This window comes from Saccostrea cucullata, unplaced genomic scaffold (assembly GCF_032062105.1).
Source record: "Saccostrea cucullata isolate Sc308-1 unplaced genomic scaffold, CSIRO_AGI_Scuc_v1 ctg695, whole genome shotgun sequence".
Lineage (NCBI taxonomy): Eukaryota > Metazoa > Mollusca > Bivalvia > Ostreida > Ostreidae > Saccostrea > Saccostrea cuccullata.
Genome location: NW_026930941.1, coordinates 86,467 through 112,482, shown reverse-complemented (window position 1 = coordinate 112,482; position 26,016 = coordinate 86,467). Strand labels below are relative to the sequence as shown.

The following is a 26,016-nucleotide window of genomic DNA, read 5'->3' as shown; positions in this document are numbered from 1 at the left end:
CCTAAAATTGACAGAAATTCCCTGCTCTAATTTGGTCCGCGAGCTTGGCAACTTTTACGTCGATTTTACTCTCACGCGCGCATGTACACGTCGTGTGCGTAATGTTTTTAGCATGTTCACACTGGGAAAATGTAGCCAGTGTTTGTCGAGACTTTCTCACAAACATTCACGTGTACCAAACCAGCTGGATTCTGTAAATTCTATCCTAAAATGAAAATTCATGGCACTCACTTGGCGGGGGGATTTGTTGGCTTTGGAATAATACAGCTTCTATCAACCATTAAGACTATTGTCGGAAGAGTTGAATAATAATCAAATGAGAAAGATAAATGCTCTGGTGAACTCAATGCACAGGAAAATCAAGGCTGTTACCAATGTGCAAGATAGATTATGAGAATTTTTATTTTAATTTTAGGGGGTATCGACATATCAATTTCAATAACTCAGGAATTATCAGTCAAAGTCACACAAGATTTTGGTAACTTGTAGATTGAATATGAATTAAAATGTTTGATAACAATACTGGAAAACATTTTCGAAATAATAGTTTTAATTTCATTTAAAAGTAAAATATGCGTTTCTTTTTCCTTTCAGTATATATAGCGATATGTATACATGTAGCTAGAAGTAGTGAAGAAACGGGCTTCAAATTCTAGATAGGCCTACATTTAAATTAATGCCAGTGGACTTGAGGATCCAACATAAAAATTCAGAATTACCTGGTATTTTTTTTAAAATTGACAGACTTATCTTTATATACAATGGTAATGATCGAACCACAAAAAAGATAGACGTGTCAAAGAGTAAAACACGTGTATAAAAAAAACGTATACAAATGTATACAAAAATCTGCAACGACTCTTACCGTCTGCAACGTCATATCTTTATGACGTTTTTGCTCTGTTCTAGAAAAAAATGCCAGACCTTTTGTCATAGTGTCAATCATACATGTATATGAGAACTACACTTAGGTCTGAGAATTATGAACAGTACTGGAGATATTGATTGATTGATTGTATACTGTTTAACGTCCCTCTTCAGAATATTTCACTGATATGGAGTCGTCACAATTGCCAGTGAATGGCTACAAATTTAGGCCTATGCTCCGCACTTACGGCCTTTGAGCAGGGAAGGCCTCGGTTTATACGGTCTTATCCGAAAGACCCCCCTCCCCCCATTTAGTCGCCTTTTACGACAAGGACTAATTTAATAAATTGGTTTTAAATTTTAGAGAAGACCAACTGTTTAAAGTTTAAAATGTAATACATTAAAATTTTTTGTACTTTACGCTACGTCAAAGATTAGAGAGGGAAAGTTCCTTCATTCACCTAAATATATCTTTGCCATTCAGTAAAATTAAGAGCCCCCCCACCCCCTCCCCGGCGCCGAATCCCCCGATATCCTGACTCCGCTACATGTACACCTATCGAGCCTCTCCGATTTCCGACCTTTGACGGAAGGACCCGAGATGATGCGATCGATTGAGAGTTAGATTTTTTTGCGGATTCAAATTTCAATCTTTATACACATACTTTATACACAAACTAAACAATGACTATATGGCACAGGCATTTTAAAAAGTAAGAAGAACTTGCAGTATATAGATAACTTAACAACTTGAATTAAAAATTTTATTCAACGACTAGTTCTAGATTTTTAAAAGAACAAATCTTCACCGGCATAAGTTTTGTGCATCAAGGCTGGCAAAATAATTTGATATACAGGAATCCAAATATAGCTTCATACAAGCCTGTAGCAACGATTGTCCATGATTGGGGAGCTCCGGAAAAAAAATGCGTACTACAGAGCTGTGCTACACGTGTTCTATGGGATCTAATTTCCCAATGTTAGATTTCTTCCGAATAAAATTAAATACTAGTATACATAAAGTCCCAGCCGTTTTGGATTATGTAGCAAAATAGCATGAGTTTGAAAATGACAAAACTATATGCCAATCGGAGATAAAAATCGACAATTTTGCTATTAAAGTACTATCAATCAAAGTAGGCAGATCATTGTTAAAAATGTGAACGAACCTACCTGATTATCCAATGAACTTAACTTTTCTTTAATTGAATTTCGGATAGAATCATATGCATATGGTCCACGTAATGTAGTCCTTTTTTAAAGGACAGCAACTTGTTATATTACTATCACTCAAAGTGCAAATCAGTTGCAGGCCTGTGGGAAGCAATTTTAGTTTGGGGGGTACAGTTATACATTTTCTGACCATGCATTGTAGAATTTGCTAACGATAGGGTAACCTGGGTCACCTTTCAGAGTAACAAGTGAACTAGTCCAATGGTGCTTTGTCGGCGACTGTAAAAGTTACCTGAGATTCTTACGCAAAGAAAAGAGCGAAATCTCTGTATAGAAACTGTTGCGGCTGCGGAGCTTCATTCATTGTTCATTCTCCATAGAATAGAATCCGACATTTAACACTTAATAATTTAATTTTGTTTATTTTCTAGTCTGTCATTGGTTGATTTCCAAAAAGGAACACAAAATAAAACGTAATAAAGTGGTTTGGTTTGGGGACACACCCCCTTGACAACCAGCTGATTCATCTATATCTATGCAATCCCACATTTCCAGTCCATGGGATTACATGGAAAATTCCACATTTAATAAATGCAGCTTTAACTTCAAACAGTAGCTCGCTCTTACCTCGTGTAAACAAACATCATGGCTGTTAGATCTGAACATTAGTTATTACGTCCCCTTGTTTCGAATCACTTCCGTTACTAGGGATGTATTATTGAGCGGCAAATTTGAACTCATAAAAAGCAGCACAATTTTACATCCACATTTGTTTAATTATTTAAAAATCAAATTATAAGGAATGACTCAATTTCTTGGCCAAATTATTCGATTATAACCTGGTTTGGGCCAGTTTACGCATTTTTATAATCCGCTTCGCGGATTATAAAGCGTGAACTGACCCAAACCAGGTTATAATCGAATAATTTAGCCAAGAATTAGAGTCATTCCTAAAATATCTTTGAATATACAGGCATTTTCAAGATAAGTTTACGACAATATTTTCAAGTTTTTAAATAGAGTACGAGGGGTTATCAAAAAATTCGTGCACTGTGGTTATAAAATTAGTACTGTGTTGTCCGAGATTACAAAATTTATAAGGAACAAAAAACAACAAAAAATAAAGAAATGCTGAAAATCATAGCTTGATACGTTCATTATTTTTCAAATTATTATAAAATAAAAACGACATTATATGATCACCTGGCGCTGTCGGCGCTTAGTTTTATGACGTCGAACAACGTCATTATTTTTAAATGTCCGCTTCTTCTACATCGTACACTTATTTTGAAAAGATTCTTTAAAGCTGAGTAAGGACTTCAACCCGTCTTGTTTTAATGACTTTATAATGTCATGAATAGCAGCTGTCAATGCATATATTATTGCAAATGGATTTATACATTGGGAGAGATCCTCTCTTGATTGTGTCAGCATATTTGTTTTGTTTCTTATGGAGTTCAATATAGCTAAAACACATGATCAACGTCATTATATGACATGATAGATTTTTCAAACCTTGACTACAAATCGACATTTACTTTGCATCCCTTTTCTGCCTGAGTCTATTTTGGCATTGAAAACAAGTAACGTGAATGCAAATTATTTCTCCCTAGCCAATTTAAACATTTCTATGTGTATACCAGTTTCCCCAAGGGCAAAGTTTTATAGAAAGTTGGGGGAAAAACCTTCACCTTTTGACGTCATTTGCAAGGAAATATTTGTTTGGATATTCCATGTAAAATTTACAATAAAATTTCATAGAACTTCCAGAATGAGGTAAAAATTCCATATTTTTAAAATTTATTTATTTGTTCACTTAATTAGTGGTATAATAGTTTCCAGTACTAACAATCAGCTTGTATTGTTGTAAGGACCCAGTTTTACACACGCAGACTTCTTGTTATGTCCAAATATCATTAAAAAGCATTATCAGGAAATTATAATTAGCAAAAAGTAATTGCTTTTCAACGTTAGATAATTGTTCTGTTTGGTATAAATTTGTAGGAATTATCAGTGTAGACTTTAGTTAGACGACCAATTAATCTGGAATATACTACAGAATCTTTTGAATTTTCTATAAAAAAAATCAATCATTACATTTTGGTTGTATACTATTCAATAATTAAAAAAAATACATAATTGTCGTGCATTTTTCGCTCTACATGAGTATTTATTCCAAAATAATGGCATAAAATCTATACTGTTTGACAGGAGAGTGAAGATATATATTTAATAATGCAAGATGTATTTATTTTATCGAATATTCGAATATATTCGAATACTCCTATCGAATATTCGAATATCAATCATTGACAATTTTGACATCCCTAATATTTTATGGAACTAGTGTCCTGAATTAACGGGATATGTGGGTACAGTGCACTAATTGTTTTCCCATAGGTGACGATATTAAAGTTTCTTCTCATATCGATTTTCCTTATTTCCGTTCAGCAGTGACTGAGTGACCCCTCAAATCAAAGCACATCAACTTGTCTTTCCTTGCTCAAAATCTCGAGATGGCATGTCAGATTCGTTTTCTGGCAAAATGCGTCTGTCTGCGGGAACCTCTAAAAATGAAAGTGAAAGTAGGTGAATTTAAGAGTTATCACTGGCGTTATAATACACAAAATAATTCGGCTGATCATCTTGATAAATTACATTCGCCAAGTTTTTTTTAGTAGGAAAGATACTCCGTATCAACAAGTGTGAGGCTCATTTCATAACTATGTATTTTAGAATTTAATGGCGTACCTAAAGCAGTTTTAATTTTATGCCGCTAGTCCACACACTTTTTGATAGCCCCTCGTAAAATAACTCAAAACTTAAGTACAAAATGTTCCATCAAAGTATCTAGATAATAAAAGTATCATTTTCTTTAATTTTCTCAATAGGAAGCAAATTCAACAGCTACTCCAACGGAAGAATATTTGCAACATATGATAAGGACTATAATCGATGTGCTCATAACGATGGAGGAGGATGGTGGTATGACGGTTGCGCATATGTTGATCTGAATGTTCCTCTATTTGTCCAACACAGCGATTATGTTTGGGTTAATCTTATTCCACAAGGAAAACAGCTGCATTCATCAGCTATGCTAATAATACGGAAATAAAGAGAACAATGGAACATTTAATTGACTAATAAAAAATAATTTCAGAAAGATGATTTTGCACTCTGTGCATCAGTTTTCCAATAAAATGTCTAAAATGGTTCTTTTTTTTTGCAGACGCCAAAGCATAAAAAATCGTCTTCTTTTTTGATACGCAAGTGCGTTTAGGCCAAATATTGTCTTTCTATGCAAATTAGTTTGTAAAAATGTATGACTTCTATATTTTTATACACAAAAAAGTTCATATGGTGTAATAGAGCTTGATGACGTCATAATATGACGCAATAATGTGTACTGGTTATTGCATATCATGGGTACCAAAACGTATTATAAAACAAGTCTTAAGTTTTTCTGTGCTAGATGTGAAGAAATTTTGTGTTTAAACGAGATTTTTTGCATAGAAACTTCCATGCATTGTCTTAACTAACGTGCGTATTGCAAATCTTAGAAAGTCGTACGGTAACCCCACTTTATTATACCCCCCGCTTGAAAAGCGGGAGGGTATATAGTAATCGTTAATTCCGTCCGTCTGTACGTCGGTCCGTCCGTCCGTCCGTCTGTTACGCTTTGGGGTACCCATCTCTTATCCGCAACTCCTCTCATACCACTGAATGAAATTTGATGCAATTTTCACAGAATCTTTATTACATATTGCCATTGTGCACCTTCTTTTTTACTTTTTGATCCGACACATATTTTGGGTTTCCCGGCCACAGGAAAACATGGACTTTTTCACCAGTTATAACCATATGGAAGGCGGGGGGTATCATTAAGTGAGCTCATCGCTCACAGTACCTCTAGTTATAATATTTCCTATATAATTATACAAAATAAAAATCTCATCCAAAAAAAAAATGTAATTATTATTTTTTCCTGCAACAATTATAATCTTGTCTGTTAAATGTGCATTATTCTTATTTAGTCTTACAGTTATAATCATTCATCTTACCAAGTTTAATCTTGCTAGTCAATGTGGTCACATTATAATTTTTTCCCCCAGATTACGAGGGTTGATCAAAAAGTAATGTTACTGTGAATATATCTTTAATATTTGGAATTATATAATCCAATATTATATATTTGCCAAAAGATGCATAAAGTAATCAAAATTGAAAATAATCATTTAATAATTTTAAATTGAATTACTTTCATAAACGTTTAGATTATTAAATATAAGGGGTATCGCCGCGCCACAAGTAAATGTCACATTTAAAAGTGTCTATTGTTAGAATGAAAAAAAAGACAAACACATTAAAAAACATCTAAAAAGGCGTTTAAAAGATTAAATTTTACGACATTCTCTTGCCTTAAGTTGAAAATAAATGATATTGTTTTTTGTGCATGAACAAAGGTGATGTCGAAATGGAAAACAAAAACGTTGAAACGAGTTGTAAAGTGTTTTTGAGGCAAATCGAGTCGTAATGTGTTATTGTGTCAATAGAGACAGTTACGATGTTTTAACAAAAACACTGAGGAAAGAATGGTTTCAGGGATTTTTTGCTGTTCTTGGGTCATTGAATGATCAGCAGAGGACAGGTAGACTGAAAAATAGAAGTCGAGCGGAAACCATCAATAGTATCTGACGTTTTCAAAAGAAGATACACGTAGATGTGTCATGGTAAGAGCGATATGCGAAACTTTAAGTTTTTCTTATGGTTTTCTTCACAGGTGCACAATGGGAGCCAATAACTATGTTCCACAAACGAAGTTGGGGAACATATAGTTTGTACTCTGTTTCTTCTTCTTCTTATTTTTTTTCCTGGGAAAATTTTGTATTCGAGTGATCTTGACAACTACGCATCCGACTAAGGTAAAATATTTTTGGGGTCAGTAGACATGTTATGTTCTAGTAGATTTGCCGAACAAAGGTTATTTTGCGCGCACGTGCTTGCAGGAGCGCGGACGTGCAACATAGGAAATGATTATTATAATTGATATAGGCGTAATTTTTTCAATTTTTGATGAATGTTTTGAAACTCATAATATGATGATATATTAGTAGCATAGACAAAATGACTTGGTTAAAATAGCAACATTTCACGCGCATGCACGTTCGCTTTGCTCTGATTGGCTGAAACTTAAGTATCAATATCTTGTTTTTTGATAAAATCCTTTGAAATTTGTAACACAGTCATATATTAGGGAGATCTACAGCTTGATATATAAGTATTATAATGAAAGCATGCAAATACACTGTGCTTGCAAGAGTGCGCACATGCAACACGAGAAATGAAATGTCCAATTTAACTTACATAGATATAACTTTTAAACATTTTTTATGAAATGCTTTGAAATTCATAATACTTAGTATAAGGATATATTGGAAGCATAGACAAGAAGACATAGTCAAAATAGCAAGATCTCATGCGCATGCACGTGCACTTCTCTCTGATTTGTTGAAACTAAAGTCTCAATATATTACTTGTTTTTCGATAGAATCCTTTGAAATTTTCAACATCCTTATTCATTATGAAGATCTACAGCATGATATATAAGAATTATACTGAAGGCATGCTTCAATCTGATTGGCTGAAAGTTTAAATACTTATGATATAACTTTCTTAGTTTTCAACAAAACGGGATGAAATTTAGAATATGATAAGGTACAATGGATTCCTACATTATGGTTTTATCAAAGTTGAATGCACAACATGCACGCATGCAGTGTGCGCAAAATACGCAAAATAACCAATATTTTTGAAAAACAGTAGCATGTATATTTTAAAGATTTTTCTAATTGATTCTCAGAAAATATAGATATGATTATGGTTTTGACAACATGCCATGATCATCTTGCATGTGCATGCACGTGCTTGCGTGTACAATGCATTGAATGATATACGAGTATAGTTGATATCATTGTAGCTTTTTTGATGAAATCCTTCGATACTGATCATGTTTTCAAAAAATGTCTTGTAGGATTAAGGCACAAAAAGAGAGTTGGGGAGCGTTTTGGGAACATCTGTATTTTTTTTTAAGAAATAAAGTACGTGTTCACGTAAATCTCAATTTTTTGGTGAAATGAAGGGGAAGCGTTTAAGTGCATGAAGGGGCGTAAACATTATATGACGTTATTTAGGTGAGGCGATTACCATAATTGCACTTTTTGTTTGTTTCGATATTTTGAAAAAAAAGAAGTCATTTTAAATTTGAAGTTTTTAAAACTGATCTGTAATTAATGTAGCTTAGTTCCTGTATTATTTGGTTGATTTACGTCCACTAGCAGTAATTCTATCGAAGTTTCGGCATTTGATTTTCAACCGACGTATATTTTTGTCATTCCATGTCTTAACACAATAATTCTATTTCAACTCAAAATTATGACAATTATGAGAGGTGTTAGTTGATCCAAATGTAAATGTATAAATCTTTAAAATTTTGCATCATATTATCAAAAATAATGTAGCAAAAGATGCATAAAAAAGTAAACCAAAATTGAACATTTCAGTAGTAATTTTAAAAATGTTTAATTGAATGAAATTTATGGACGTTTAAATATTAAATGTAAGGTATCTTCGCGTCAAAATTAAACGTTTCGTTTTAAAGTGTATATTGTAAGAATGAAAAAAAAAAGACAAACACATTAAAAAGCATGTAAAAGCGTCTAATCACGCAATATTTTAAAAGACAAAATTTACGACAATTTGTAGTCTAAGTTGAATATATCTCACGTAATTGGTATTTACCATAATCAGTGTTGTTTTAAACTGCAATCATACAAAAAAAATGTAAAATTATAAAAATAACTACTGAAACAGCAATCATTTCAATATAGTAAAAGAAATCATAATTAAATATAATTTTGAATTAAAATTTAAATAAAGATTTCATTTATCGACGGACAGTAACCATGTGTGCACGATCGGAATATTTATTTTTCTAGCGACAATGATGTCCTTAATATTTACCATTTTCGAGGATATGTGTGTTTTTTACCACACTTACCATGTTCACAGATTTGTACATCGTACGGTTTTTAAAGCTAGATCGCTGCTCGTTATCTTTTTTTCTTTTCATCACAAATTTTAAGGAAATTCAAACAATAGTTATGACATTTCTTTCAGAAAGATTATGTAGAATGTATCTATATATATAAAATGATTAATCACGTGAGAGAGGAATCTTTCGTTATTTATGCCGTAAGTGCTAAATGTCTTTTCTTCTTTGTTCTATTCCATTTTGTTATATTTGGTCGACTGATGATGTGGCATTACGGACAATTTTAGCATTCTTCAAAGCCACAGGTTAAAAAAAGATAACTCAGAGAAATGTATCGGTCTTAGCTGCTACAGAAATTTTTTCCCTCTCCTAATCCAAGTCTTAGTCATTAAGGAAAGAGCTCGAAAAACAGTTATCTTTTTCTTCGATAATTCACAGTTTTAATATCTTAGACATCATTTCTAACAAGTAACAAAGAACTGTGTAGAATTTATTCATAATCAATTATTCTTTTTTAATTAAAATTTTCCACTTATATAACAACGACTTGATTATATTTTTTACTTTTAACAAGTGCCTGACGTAGTCCAAAAAGGAGACGTGTCACGGTTAGAGTGATATGAGAAATTTTTAATTTATCTTATATTTCTATATGTGTGAATGTGTTCGAGAATCTCAAATATTTTTTTCAATAAAACGATGGGAATGCGTTTAAGTGCATCCGTAATATGACACTACTTAGGTGCGGCGACAACCATAATCCCGCTTTGTATATAATTCGATATTTTGAAAAGTATAAATCGTTTTAATTTGTCAGTATGTGTACATCCATGTGTATACAATATTTTCATTTTGCCTTAAAATTATAACAATTATATTCCAACAATTTATAAAACTTATTTTTATTTCCGCAGAATAATCTTGTTCATCACATCGTTCATACAATAATTTTAATGTGTGGTACTAAAAGGATAGTAATCGCGACAAAAAATTTAAGATGGAAATTATAAAATTATTGTTCAGAAGCTTGTCAACACGGAAAGTCAGTCTGCTATAGATAAACACCTGGAGTAGGGCCATGGACTTTTGTTAACAGTTCGAAAGTGCCAGTGAGAAAGTCAGCCAAAATATCAAGTTAGTTATTCACATCTTGTTTGTCTGTAAACCTTTCCCATTTTCGATTTCTTCTCAAGATCTACTACTCATATTTCAACTTATTTTGAAGTTTTTTTAGCTCACCTGAGCCGAAGGCTCAAGTGAGCTTTTCTGATCAAAATGTGTCCGTTGTCTGTCGTTGTGGTTGTCGTCATCGTTATCGTCGTAAACTTTTTACATTTCATCTTCTTCTCAAGAACTCGTATGCCAATTTCAATCAAACTTGCTACAAATTATCCTAGGGTAAAGGGGAATCTCATTTGTTCAAATGAAGGGCCACGCTCTTTTCCAAGCGGAGATAATTATGAATAAGAGAAAAATTAATGACATTATAAAAAAATCTTCTTCTCAAGAACCACTGGGCCAGGAAAGATGAAACTCATGTGGAATCATCCTCAGGTAGTGTAGATTCAAGTTTGTTCAAATCAGGACATCCGGGTCTAGGGTTGGGCCAAAATGGCCGACCCAAGTTTTACATAGGGGTATAGGTAAAATCTTTAAAAACTTCTCAAGAACCACTGGACCAGAAAAGATAAAACTCTTGTAGAATTATCCTCAGTTAGTGTATATTCAAGTTTGTTCAAATCATGACACCCGGGTCTAGGGTGGGGCCAAAATGGCAGACCCAAGTTTTACATAGGAATGTATAGGAAAAATCTTTAAAAATTTTCTTCTCAAGAACCACTGGGCCAGAAAAGATAAAACTTATGTAAAATTATCCTCAGGTAGTGTAGACTCAAATTTGTACAAATCATAACCCCCGGAGCTAGGGTTGGGCCAAAATTGCAGATCAAAGTTTTACATAGGAAATATAGGAAAAATCTTTAGAAATCTTCTTCTTTAGAAACACTGGGCCAGGAAAGATGAAACTCATTTGGAATTATCCTCAGTTAGTGTAGTTTCAAGTTTGTTCCAATCATGACCCTCAGGGCTAGGGTGCAGCCAAAATGCCTACCCAAGATTTACATAGGGATATATAGGAATACCTTTTAAAATCTTCTTTTCGAGTACTTCAAATCCTTGATTAGTGATACATGTATTTATACGGAATCATCCTCAGGTATTGTAAATTCTAGTTTGTTCAAATCATGAACCCCTAGGGGGAATAAAATTCAACCCCCCCCCCTCTTCAGTAAACTTTCAGTTCTGATCTGATATGTGCTTTTTCCTAACCGATGCTCAGGTGATCGCTGTGGCACCTGGGCCTCTTGTTAAATGAAGGACATGCATTCTAGATCCTCTAGGGGTATATGATTAGAAATTACCGAAAAAAATAATGTCATATTTTTTTTCTCAAGAACCACTGGCCAGGAAAGAATGACACTTGTGTGGAAAGAACCCAGGGTAGTGTCGATTCACATTTGTTTAAATGTTGATCCCCCGGGGATAGGATGGGGTTACAATGAAGTATCAAATTTTTAAAAGGAAATACATAGGATAAATTTGTAGAAACCTTCTCAAGATCAGGAGAGCAATGAATAATGATACCTTTTATTGAAGCATCCTTTTGAAGTATAGATTTAGATTTGATCAAATCATGAGATCCTCAAGGAATATGCAAAGTAATAGGGAAAATCTTTAAAAATCTACCAATGCCATGATTAATTAAAGAAACGATACATAAAAGAATCCTTAGGTAGTGTAGTTTCAATTTTGTTGAAATCATGTTAAAGGAACCCTTATATTACTTTTTGAACAAAAAATGAAAACGATATTAACTTCTGTTTTTTATTCATTGCTATTAAGAGCTAGTTGATTAATTATAGATATGAGACATTTTACCTTTTTTTGCCCAACCATCAATCACCACAATAAACAAGAGGCCAAGGGGCCGCAGCGCTCACCTGAGCACATCAGGCTTGAATTACTCCCACCCACCCCCTCCAGGTGTTCATTATTTGAACAAACTAGAATCTACACTACCTGAGGATGATTCCATATAAATATCATTAATCATAGCTTTGAAGTACTTGTAAAGAAGATTTTAAAAGGTTTCCCGATATATCCCTATGTAAAACTTGGGTCGGCCATTTTGGCCCCACCCTAGCCCCGGGGATCATGATTTGAACAAACTTGAATCTGCTCTACCTGAGGATGATTCCACATGAGTTCTATCTTTCCTGGCCAAGTGGTTCTGGGGAAGAAGATTTTTGAAGATTTTTCCTATATATTCCTATGTAAAACTTGGGTCGGCCATTTTGGCCCAACCCTTGCCCCAGGGGTCATGATTTGAACAAACTAGAATCTACTCTACCTGAGGATGATTCCACATGAGTTTCACCTTTTCTGTCCTAGTGGTTATGGAGATGAAGATTTTTAAAGATTTTTCCTATATATTCCTATGTAAAACTTGAGTCGGCCATTTTGGACTCATCCTAGCCCCGGGGGTCATGATTTGAATAAAATTAAATCTGCTCTACCTGAGGATGATTCCACATGAGTTTCATCTTTCCTGGCCAAGTGGTTCTGGAGAAGAAGATTTTTAAAGATTTTTCCTATATATTCCTATGTAAAACTTGGGTCGGCCATTTTGGCCCAACCCTTGCCCCAGGGGTCATGATTTGAACAAACTAGAATCTACTCTACCTGAGGATGATTCCACATGAGTTTCATCTTTTCTGTCCTAGTGGTTATGGAGATGAAGATTTTTAAAGATTTTTCCTATATATTCCTATGTAAAACTTGAGTCGGCCATTTTGGACCCACCCTAGCCCCGGGGGTCATGATTTGAATAAAATTAAATCTGCTCTACCTGAGGATGATTCCACATGAGTTTCATCTTTCCTGGCCAAGTGGTTCTGAAGAAGAAGATTTTTAAAGATTTTTCCTATATATTCCTATGTAAAACTTGGGTCGGCCATTTTGGCCCATCCCTTGCCCCAGGGGTCATGATTTGAACAAACTAGAATCTACACTACCTGAGGATGATTGCACATGAGTTTCATCTTTCCTGTCCTAGTGGTTCTTGAGAAGAAGATTTTTCTTATATATTCCTATGTAAAACTAGGGTCGACCATTTTGGCCTCACCCTTGCCCCGGGGGTCATGATTTATATAAACTTAAATCTGCTCTATCTGAGGATGATTCCACATGAGTTTCATCTTTCCTGTCCTAGTGGTTATGGAGATGAAGATTTTTTAAAGTTTTTTCACATATATTCCTATGTAAAACTAGGTTCGGCCATTTATGCCCAACCCTTGCCCCAGGGGTCATGATTTGAACAAACTTGAATCCACACTACCTGAGGATGATTCCACATGAGTTTCATCTTTCCTGGCCCAGCGGTTCTGGAGAAGAAGATTTTTTAAAAATGCCATTATTTTTTTACAAATTCATGATTATCTCCCCTTGGAAAAGGGCGTGGCTCTTCATTTGAACAAACTTGAATCCCCTTTACCCAAGGATACTTTGTGCCAAGTTTGGTTGAAATTGGCCCAGTAGTTCTTGAGAAAAAGATGAAAATGTGAATAGTTTACGACGACAACAACGACAAAGGCAACGACGACAGACAACGGACAAATTTTGATCAGAAAAGCTCACTTGAGCCTTCGGCTCAGGTGAGCTAAAAATATTATACAATAGCTTTTTTAAAGAAGTATTTGCACATTTAATTTCATGGGCATCAATGTGTCTTAATTATAATGTTTAGATATGTGGTGATCGTAAAGCAAAAGAACAGTGTTGTAAAGAAAGACATATCTTGCAGTGAAAGAATAATAGGTGAAAAGAGAACAATATTCGATGAAAAGAATAAAGAAATCATTCATTAATAACAGTTTTACAGTTTTATAGGAAGGGTGTAGGGTTGGAAAATCTAATTGATACATGTAGGTTTTTACATTGCCTTTTTTAAACTGCAGGTTGGTTTTAGGATTTCATTTTCTAGTAGGTGTTATATTTAGATTTATACTTTTTTGATATGTATATAACAAGCATTTATTTTATAAATATTTATTATACAATACGTAATACAATTTACGTCACCTGAGGTTCAGGTGAACTTTTCTGTTTCAAGAATGTATGTCATCTGTCTGCCCTGAATAAACATTAAGTGCCAAGTGTAAACTTTTCACATTCCTTTTTTGTATCAGAATTCGCTCGATTGAAATACCGTTTAAGGATGGAGCCACAATACGGGATTAAAAATCAGCATGGGAATATACAGGTTACAAAAAAATTATCTTTAGAACATAAATCCCCACCTACATCATGTTTAGTAATGCAACGTAAAAAATATGAGGTTATCTCTTTAAATGAAAGTGTGCCTTCATTTTTTTTTTTATAAAACTATTAATTAGAATATATTGATATTGTGAGCATCAAATACGTATCATGCTTAAGTATTAGTAAATATAATGACTTACTTATGGACTTATGAGGAGTCTCTGTCCTTTGCAACATTTTGAAAGTCTAAATAAATTATGATAGAAAGCATATATCAACAGTTGTTTGATTTTACCTATTCATCTTTCCAAAATATTTTTATTTATTGGGTATGAATTTTGTTTAATATTTTTTTTCAAAAACCAATAGCATCACTAAAGTATTAAGAGTCATTCTCTGTGAGCATCAAAATGGGCTGGAATTTGAAAATCACGAATATTGCTTAAACTTGGTGAAATAATTACATAATAAGCCCTATTTACAGAATGTTATTAAACGTGATCAATTGGTCTTGTTTCCATGGCAACCATGTAACCTGTTTTTGCATATAGGTGGTAAATACCTAAAATGATATTTCTTCCCATTAATGTACATTTAATTAAATAAAGGTAATTATTATTATTTTTCCTTTGAAATAATTGAAGATTTTATGAGGGCATATTGCCCGAAATGAAATATTGATTATATGAAGAAAACTCATAAGATATAACATTGCAATGCCTTCAAATTTAGCTCAAAAATCAGTTGTTTAAAGTGACCACCCCTATGAAAGTTTTTTAGACTCGTCCATTTACAGGTGAATGACACACCTGAGTGACCACTAAACAATGCTTTCAATTTTGCAATTGTGATTTATAACAACACAATATTATTATTTCAATCCTTTAATAATTTCAATACTGGTATAACATTTTTCCAGGACATTTCTGTGCAGCTCTCTGACTCACAGGGTCTCTTCACTCTGAAATATATTAGAATTATAATTACATATCAATGTAACTCAGTAAAAGAAAAATGCATGAATTAAAGTCAAAATCTGATTATGGGTGGGTTGTGGAGGGATTGCAATGTTATATCTTATGAGTTTTCTTCATATAATCAATATTTCATTTCGGGCAATATGCCCTCATAAAATCTTCAATTATATTTCAGAAAACATCATAAGATATAACATTGCAGGTTCAAAGCTCCAACTAACCTAAAGTCAAAACTGCTTTGGAAAATCCATCTGATTTATCTAAGCATGTAGACCTACAATAAAATTCATAAAAGGTTCCTGCATGTGACCAGTCTGCCATTTCTAATACCTCATTTACAGATGTACCTTTTTTAAAGGCCTTACTGGTTGATGCACTACGAGCTGAATGAGGCTTAAATTTAGGAGTATCAATACCTGCCATGGCCATAACATCCCTTATCCAATTTGAAACTGTATTAGCTGTTAAACCTTTATGTGGCTTAATAACCGACCGTAATATTGGATCACCTGAATGCTCATTATGAGTCCTAAATGTCTTTGTTCTGTGTAAATACTCAAGTAAACATTCAACTACACACAGATTTTTGTGATCTGGAAAACGTGCATAAAACACTTCTTTTGAACGGCAATCTCTTTGCGTCTTTGACAACCCTGGCAAAAGAAATTCAACACCCGATGGTATAACTTGCATGAACCCCTTATCTAATCTTGCTATTTCTGAAACTCTTTTGGGGGCAGCAATAGCTAAAAGCATAGCCAACTTTTTTGACAAGAGTTTTAGAGAGAGTTCTTCATTACTTGGGAGAGAAATAAAATAATTTAAAACCTTATCTACATCCCATGTCTCTTTATATCTTGGTAACGGGGGATTTCCTCTTAAAATACCTCTCATTAGAAGTTTTACCATGGAATGCTGACCAATGGGCAAATTATTGACATGAGGCATCACAGAGGAAAGAGCAGATCTGTGAACATTAATTGTTCTATATTGAAACCCCTCATAATACAAATAGCTTAAAAAATCTAATACAAAGCTTATAGGGGCTGAAAATGGATCAACCTCCCTTCTGACACACCAGCTAACCCACTTTTTCCAGGCTGAATTGTAAGAAGATGTTGTGCCCTTTCCCCATGAGTTACAGATGAGATCTTCAGTCTCTTGTGATAAGTGCATTGTTTGCATGGATCTCCTGAGACAACCCATCCGACTAACTGGAGTGAGTTGTTTCTCACTAGTGGGTGAGGTTCTTCCTTGTCTGACATTAGGAGATTGGGAATTATTGGGAGGAGAATGGGATCCTGAATGCACATCTTCAGAATCGTTGCATACCATGGTTGGGCTGACCATGCTGGGGTTACTAGGAGAATCGTTGCTTTTTCCCTCTGAATCTTGCTCAGACATTGAGAAATGAGACAAAACGGGGGAAATGCATACCCCCTTATTCCCACCCAGGGATGCAACAGTGCATTGTGTGCCATTGCTTCTGGATCTGGCATCCAACTGATGAACTTGTCTAGTTTGGCATTGGTTCTGTCTGCAAACAGATCTACTTTGCAATCTATTGTTTTGTTCATTAGAATTTGAAATATGTATGGATCTAACCCCCAACTGCTTGAGTCCTTGTGATGTCTGGACTCCCAGTCTGCTATGACATTTTCCTTTCCCGGAATGAATTCTGCTCTCATTGAGATACTCTTTTTCAGACACCATCCCCAGAGATCTAATGCTAACTGATTGCACACCTTGGATACTGTTCTACCCATTTTGTTGATGTAAGTCATCGCTGTTTTGTTGTCTGTTTGAATAAGAACAACCATGTTTGTTTCTTGTTTCAGAAATGCCTTTACTGCATGCGTTATTGCTAAAATCTCTAGAACATTTATGTGATAATGAATCTCGCTTTGTAACCATGCACCCCCTATTCTGACATTTTTGCAAGTTGCCCCCCAACCTAGATTGCTTGCATCTGTCTGTATAACTACTGATGGCTGATTCATTACAATACTCTTCCCATTTGTGTCGTTTAAATGGTGAATCCACCAGAGTAGATCTCTCTGGGTTTCTAGAGTTAAGAAGACTTGAGCATTGTAATCTTGATATTGACTGAAAATTTGGTTCTTTGCCATTTGTAGATGGCGATAATGTAATGGGGCTGGGTATACTGCTTGAATGCTTGCTGTGAGATTTCCTATCACTTCTGACAATTTCCTTACTGAAACAGGATTTGAACTGAAAACCTCTTGACAAATTGTTCTTATCTTCTTTGTCTTCTCTAATGGTAAGGAGAGTGTCATTATACTGGAGTCTATCTTGAATCCCAGATATTCTAGAACTTGGGAAGGGACTAAATTTGATTTCTTGAAATTTATCAGAAACCCTAAACTTTCTAGCAAATTGACTGCTCTCTCGCCATCTATCAATGCCCCCTCCTTGGTCTGATTCATGATCAGAATATCGTCCAGGAAAATCACTAATCTCAACCCTAACCTTCGAAGGTAACTCATGGGAACTTTCATTAATTTGGTGAAAACCCAAGGGGCTACTGTTATCCCAAATGGAAGACAAAGGAATTGATACACTTTCCCTTCCCAAATAAATCTGAGATATTTTTGATCTTCTTTTACAATGGGAATTGTGAAATAAGCATCTTTCAGGTCTATTTTTATTAGCCAGTCCCCTTTTTGAATCATATCTCGTACTAGATTGATTCCCTCCATTTTGAAATGTCTGTATATCATGTAACCATTTAATTCTTTCAGGTTTATTACAGGTCTTTGCCCCCCTCCCTTTTTCTCTACAAGAAATATGGGGCTTATGAACCCGTCCAATGTGTCTTCCACTTGTAAAATTGCTCTCTTTGACTTTTCTAACATGTTGAGAATTTCTTGGTTTACCAATGCATTCTTTTCCTTGGAAAATCCCTTGAAATGAGGAAGATTCACTTGAACGGGGGGATTTTGAAAGAATTCTAGTTTTAAGCCTAGCACTGTTTCTAGAACCCAGCAATCTTTTGACAGATTTTCCCAGTTTTGATGGAAATATTTCAACCTCCCCCCCACAGGGATATTCTTGAGATTTTCTGTCAAAACAGGAAATTTTAATTCTGAAGTGATTGGCCTTACCTTCATTTCTACTGATTTTCTGTCTTTCTGGAAAGAGGAAACTTTGCTGAACCTCTGCCTCTCTGGCTCTGTTGTCCTCTGTAATTGTGGCCCCCAAACTGGTATCTGTTGTTTGAGGGCCCTGTCCGAAAAAACTGCTGGGGTCGACCTGCACCATTTCTGAAAGAGTTCCTTCTCTCGTTATTGTTATCATAGAAATAAGAGTTCTTATTGTCAGACTTGAATCGTTTTCTTTGTGGAAGAAGATCTGAAATCTCTCTATTATCTTTACTGTCTTTAGCTAACAGCTTCCTAAATGTGTTTCCAAACAGTTTATCTTTTGATTTCCTTAATGCTTTCTTTCCAGAACTGTCCTCAATTAGGTCAACACACTCTGGTACAAGTTTGCCTAATAAAGTCTTGCGTCTGTCTGTGAGATACACATAATGAGCATTTCCAATCAACACTAATGCTCTCTGTACAATATTTATAACATCATTGGGGTCTATGCCTTTATTAGCTTTTCTGACCTTTTCAGCTTCATGCCAAAGTATGGCTAATGGACCAGTAGCATCAACAATGCGATTTTGTGTATTTATTATAATTTTCTCTTTTTTGTTGGACATGGCCTGATTGAATCTTTTCCTAAAAAGTTTTTTAATGAATCTGTCAGTTTCTTTTGATTTTAATCTTTTTGTGTTTGGTGTTTTACAGTTCTTTGTTATTTCTTGTCGAGTAGCTTTGGTAATGCCATTGTTAGCATACTTCTCAATGTATTTCGTTATTTTCTTTGGTAAGTTCTCACCTCCCTTCATCTTCAAAACCTGTGAAGGACTGAACATATCTGAATCTGAATCTGACTCGGAATCATTTGAACTACTGCTGTCATCTGAACTTGATTCTTCTGAATCGCTATCGCTCTCCTTCCCACGCTTTCTCTTTCTACTTTCACTTTTGGATGCATTAACTCGTTCGTTTCTCCATTCTCTTCCCGAACCCTCATCAGAGTGAGGTTCTTCATTAGTGCCCTGAATCGGCGTACCAGCATTATTAGTGCCCCGTATTGGCGTATTTCTTGTGCCCCGTATTGGCGTATCTTTTGTGCCCCTTATTGGCGTGTTTTTGTCTTTATTGCCCTGAATTGGCGTTTGCTCATAATCACTTTCTGCATCGTCGGAAATTTGCTCGTTTTCCGAAACACAAACCTGCAGTCTATCAGAAGACGGTGTTCTTCTCCCTAAGGCATCTGGGGAGAAAAGCTGACTTTGCGCCATTCTAAACGTCTGCAATGCCTATAAAAACATGCGAAACGTGGAGCGATAAACTTACGTCCACTCACTTGTAGAGCTAAAATTGAAAGCATTGTTTAGTGGTCACTCAGGTGTGTCATTCACCTGTAAATGGACGAGTCTAAAAAACTTTCATAGGGGTGGTCACTTTAAACAACTGATTTTTGAGCTAAATTTGAAGGCATTGCAATGTTATATCTTATGATGTTTTCTGAAATATAATTTGTAATTTATATTTTCTATACAAAAAACTTGAAAAAAAAATTTTGAACCTGCCGTTAAATGTCAAATAACATAAAAAATTGAATTAAAAAAGGGGGGTTGAACATAACAATGTATACAAAAAACGCAGGCACTGGTGGAATATTCTGATGCTCTGAATTTTTCTTTGTACAATTATGAAGAACATATGAAAAAAATGGAGAGGTAATATTTACTTAAAGAAAATAAATTGATTGTAAAGTTTGTACAAATCTCTTAATTTACACACATTTTTGTCAAGAGCTATTTCCCTTTTCGGAAATCTTTTGCTTTAATCGATGAAAATATAGGTAAAAGTACACAGCAGAAAGCGACTTTGAGTGTAAATACTGTGGATATTTTCAGGGGTTTTAATTAATTAATCCAACTTGTAAAGTATTTAACATTACCCATAGTTAAATGAATGTTTAGGCTTTACTGTGTCTGAGAAATATTCATGTTTATGTATAGATGTGATAAACTTGTGACAACAAGAGCTGTATCATTGAAAAAAGTGTTTAAAAACAAAGTAAGTATCAAATCGACTTCAGCGCTAAGGGTAGGATAATAAGAGGGCATGACTTAGGATTTATTATAGAAATATCTTTAAAACGCCCAAAGCATAAAGAATGACATGATTCTTATTATATCACTAATTTATAGTATACGAGGGTTGTCCGTAAAGTTCGTGGACAAGCCAAAAATTAAATATAAGTTGTGTCATTGATATTTATTATTGGCATATTTCTAATCCTTTACCTAATGTGAAATGAATAATGTAAAAATTTATTCAATTTCAAATGTTTAATTACAATTATGGCTTAATAATTAGATTTGGAATGGAGACCCGGAGCACCGCAAAATTTTAATTAAAAAAATATTTATCACTTTTTAAATTTCATTTGTATTTTTAAAAATTCTTGGGAAATCTGAAAGAATTTTACATTATGAGGTTGACAGAAGTTATCACGTCAAATCTGCAAAATTTGAACGTTCAAAGTCTCAAGATGGCTGAGCAATCAGCGTTAGAACTTATTAAGACAGGATCGGTATCGTTTAAAAAAGAGACGTTTTCGGAATAGGTGGAGCAGTGAACAGTGATGAAATTCTGCGTGGACACCGGAAAAAAACCTACAGAAACCAGTACATTCTGTAAACAAATGGGAAAACATAGTAAAAGAAGTCGTTCACTAGTATTTAAGTGGCATATAATATTTTCGGACGGAATGAACAGTTTACAGGATGACATGCGTGAAGGAAAACCATTATTCCAAGAATGCAGTGCTGTAAAATATGAATTTCGTAGCGTGATCATGCCGTATTTCCGTAAATGAAATCGTCTTTACACGGACAGTGGTTGGAGAACATGATACAGGCATTGTTAAATATTATTTTAAGAATGAAGCCTGAACATTTTGTGCATATTTTCATGACTGGTCAAAAAGACATAAGGAATTGTATTGAGTTAAACGCTGACTATGTTGAGAAAAGTTACTAGTGCTCGTATTTAGCTTTTGACGTCGGCAACGTCAAGAATTTTCGTTTTAGTGCTCCGGGTATGAGTGTGTGTCGTTTTTGTATCTGATAAAATTATAACTATTTGTGCTTTGTTTTTGTTGAAAACTTGCATATTTATAAAATGAAACATGAATTAAATGAAAATAATAGTTTCAAATATTTTGCCAATGTTTGTCCGTAATTATCAATGTTGTCCACGAACTTTACGGACAACCCTCGTACATGTAGGCATATTATCAATCTGATTAAAATCAGATGTTGATGAAAATTATATAAACCATCTGTCAGGCCATCCTTAAAAAAATGTTTGTTTGGAATTGCTGCCTAATGGGTTTCAGACACAGGAGGGAGGGAAATTTTTTTTTAAATGAAGGTGAGTTTTAAATTTTAGATAATAATCTCAGTAAACAGTCACTACATTTTCTGACTTTTAAAAAAAAGTATCTACAATCAACTAAAAAAACATAATTTTACATAGATCTGACACAATATTTCAGTGTTTTGTATGGTGTATGTGATACATGTAATCCCCCCCCCAAAAAAGATTAAATAAAAAAATATCTTCCTACTTTTGGTCAATAAAATTTTTTCAGGAGGAGGCAATTCAATGGGGTGGGAGGCAATTCCAAACAAACTTTAATTTTATCTTGGCCTCAATAAAAAATCATATATGTTATTTTAAAAACAAAATTAAACTAAACAATTCTGTATATGACAAAAGCTAAATACCTCCTTACAGCTTTTTAATTGTGTGCTTGAACAAAAAAATGAGATAGGGTGGGGGGAGGTAAAATGTTATTGCCATGCAGGGTATTTCATCAATTTTTAAGAATTAATATCATTTATTTATCTTTTTTTTTACATTACTGGTAATTATTTTTTTTTTTAATTTACAAGTTGAGCTTATGAAATCACATCGTTAAACTGAACACGGGACAAATCTGCAATTTTCTTTTAGATTTCAATTTGTGAGGGGCCGGAATTTGTTGATGGAATTCTTTTTGAATGGGGATCAATGATCGTGGGTGAATGCCTTTTCATTCGAATTTGAAATTATTGCAAAAACTAAATTAATATCAGATTATTTAATTGCAGTAAAAAAAAAATATTTTTTTTAATTATTTAGATTTTTTATCATAGCAAAAACTGTCACAATTGAATTTAAGCCAAATTTATAATACAATGTGTACACTTTACTGAAACAATGTATAATGAAGGAGTACATTAAGGTTTTTAGGGAATATGGAAATTTTCAGCGGAGAGGAGAAACATTCACGTACATGCAGAAATTAGGTATTTGTAAAAATGGTCATTGTTGAAATCATATATAACTAGGATTTATGTGCCCAAATTATCGCTGAGAAAAAAATATTATGTTTGATTTTGTCATATTTTATGAAGACATATCAGTATTCCATTTATAACAGACCTCTGGAATACAGGTTTCTGGAATATTTTTTTTAGAAACTTTCCAAATACTGAGTAGTTTTAGATAAAAAAAAAAGTTATTTAACTATACAAATAATAATACAAATAAATCAAGCCCCCTGTTTTAACATATTGGACGAGGTTCTGGTATAATTTTATTGCCCGCCCCCCTCACTTCAACACCCCCCCCCCACCCCCCCAGAAAACTATTGCAATTAATTATATTTTTCTTATTTTGAGTCAAAATGAGGTTCTTTGTTCATTGAATTTCAAAAGCTTATAGGGAGTTCACTCCCATAGGCATAGCCCCACAGACAGTGTTTGGACCTAATAAGAGCATAGTGGTTTGTAATTATATGCTTTCCATCTGCATAACTGCACTTTCCTTAATACTTACTTTAACCCTGTGCCTTTATGAGGAAGAACAAAATTACAAAATCTTTAAAATACATTCTCAATTTTGAGTGTCATTTTTAATGTGTATGAAAGACACTTATCTCTGCTGGGAAAACTACAACGAATTTTTTTTAGTCCCCTACCGGTGAAATCGGAGGGGACTATAGGTTTCCCCTGCGTCTGTCCGTCTGTCTAACTGTCCGTCTGTCTGTCCCCGTCTGTCTGTCAGTGTGTCTCACATGGTATTCCGCACTTTTTTTTTCTAAACGCTTGCAGATATTGAGCTGAATTTTGGAATGTGGGTGTATCTTGATGAGTTACAGATCAAGTTTGAATTTCGCATCACTTCATTGGTTTTTGACAGAAAAATGTCATTTTGAATTTTCCACATTCGTTTAATTGAGATCCGGTTCATGCTGCTCTAACTTTATCGTCGCAAACCACAGCCAAAATGTACGCTCCTCTCCCATCTGGAGAGAGCTATATATGCGGACTCCGGACCGTGGCTTGAGACGATGCGCTAACTTCCGATGGTTGACTTAAATATGAAGCAAAAAAAGGCGTTGGAAAAATGAGTGAATTTGTGTCTTAATATGGATTATTTTATTAGGTTTAAGGCATCCACAACCTCAAAATCAAGCAGTTTTACCTTGGACATAACTTTTCAAATTATTAAATGACATCCTGAAGAAAAATCAAAAAGGATAAACCGGACATGTATTGATTATGCAATACTCTCTGAATGCTTGCTTATGTATGGCACAGACAGACCGTGTGTGACACGCGGATAAACAGGAAGTTGACATCAGATTTAACCTTAAGTGTTACCCACCATGCATATGGCATGCCTTAGCAAACACTGTGCTAAAATTGCAAGCATCTTCAATGAAAAGCTGAGTTGCTGAGAAAACTGCTACCAAACATTTGCTACATACACACACAGGCAGACAGACAGAATAGGAACTGCAAAATATCATTTGAATAACATCAGAAACAGGTTGAATCGAGGAGGGATGGGGCACTCTTGATTATGTGCTTGTCCTACTTAAACTAACAGGTTAAAACATGTGTATATATGTTTCAATTAAGAAAGCAAGTTGCTTCCAAAAGATCGGTCAAGATTTAATGTAGGAATTTTATCGTTTCCATGGAAACAAATCCTGCTGCAGTAATTCAGATAAATGTGATCAGTTTCAGTTTGAGTTTTTTGTCCCGCTAAATAGATTAGAAGTATAATCAAACACTGGTGGCAGTTCTATGAGTTTTGTATACTGGTACATCAATAATTTTTAGGATTATTCCTGAATTAATTGGTTACCATAGCAACTGTTTATTTTAATAATGAATGTCTATTTTCATGTATTAGTGAAATGACAAGGTTTACATAGTTTGTGAAATTTATTTCATTGAGGAAGAAATATAATCAGGCAATAAAGCAATAGATTTTGTACATTAAGGTAAAACCTATGTCGGAAAAGTCACAAGATTTTCAAACTTTTCAAAATGAAAAATTAGCACTCGCTTATCAATCAATCGAAAGCACATGACATGTTTCCTTGTTATTAAATGTAGTGCAGCCTGTGAAACATGGAATGGTATTTACATACTGCGACTACACATTTTGAGTTATTTTTAGGAGTACATGTTATAAAGAGAATATGAAAAATCTCAAAAATACTTATTTAAACATCTTTGTCCGTTGACTTTAGTAACTGAACAGTATTAAACAATATTTCTGAGAAATAAATTCTTTTTTATTCCATCGAGACAAAGGATTAGTCCAATCTAAGAAAATATAGGCGAATGAACTTTATTATTTTTAGTCAATTTGCGAGTCTAAATTTGTCAATGTTTTTCAAAAGTCTTTGTCACAACGTTTTCAAACTTTAATATGATGAAGAACATACCCAATTGATTATAAAAGATGATAAAAATTTATACATTTCCCCTTTAATTAATGAGAGATAGGTAATTTACTTGACCCTTTTGCACTTACATAGGATTTGATTATTAAATGACTGTTTGGGTTACTTTCAGATTAAAAGTGTCTATTTTCAACTGCACTTTAATTTTAAAAAATCATATTTGATAGGAAAATTGTAATCAAACACCAAGAATATGAATAAGTAACAACTATTATTAAAAGGAATGCACATCATTTTATGATAGATATAACAAAAAATGTACACACGATCACACTATCTACAACATGTACCTTTTTGACTTAAACACATTTCATCAAGATATTACACTATTTAGTTGGCAACTGAAGATTTTTTAGGATTTTTCATTCCTTCAAAGTACATGTAGTTACATATCATTCACATTTTTACAGTAAGTTGTATACAATGTACATTGTCACAGAATAATCTTAGATTTGTCAACTTTATTAAGGCCAAGATCTAGTAAATGAAAGGTGCCTACAGGTTTCTCTAATACCAGAAATATATTGTCATTAAGCATTTTTTACCCCCCCCCCCCCAAAAAAAATAAATAAATAAAGATTATTATGCATTACGATTATTTCGGCATTCTTTTAAATCGAGTGAATTTCAAAATGCAGCATTTTCTACCATTTCTATTGAAGCTGTAAAGTACGAGAATAAGTGACATTGAATTAATTATGACTTCATAATGGATTTAGCACAGGCTAA

The 26,016-nt window shown here is 34.0% G+C and overlaps 1 protein-coding gene across 1 annotated transcript in view; it reads left to right on the top strand.

Moving 5' to 3' along the window:
• Positions 1 to 5,134, top strand: part of LOC134230682 (uncharacterized) — an 82,812-nt gene extending 77,678 nt beyond the window's left edge. Inside the window, exon 11 of the mRNA XM_062712518.1 lies at positions 4,932 to 5,134. The gene's annotated coding sequence lies outside the window, so the exon portion shown is untranslated. The remainder of the gene's footprint in view (positions 1 to 4,931) is intronic.
• The last annotated feature ends 20,882 nt before the right edge of the window (positions 5,135 to 26,016 follow it).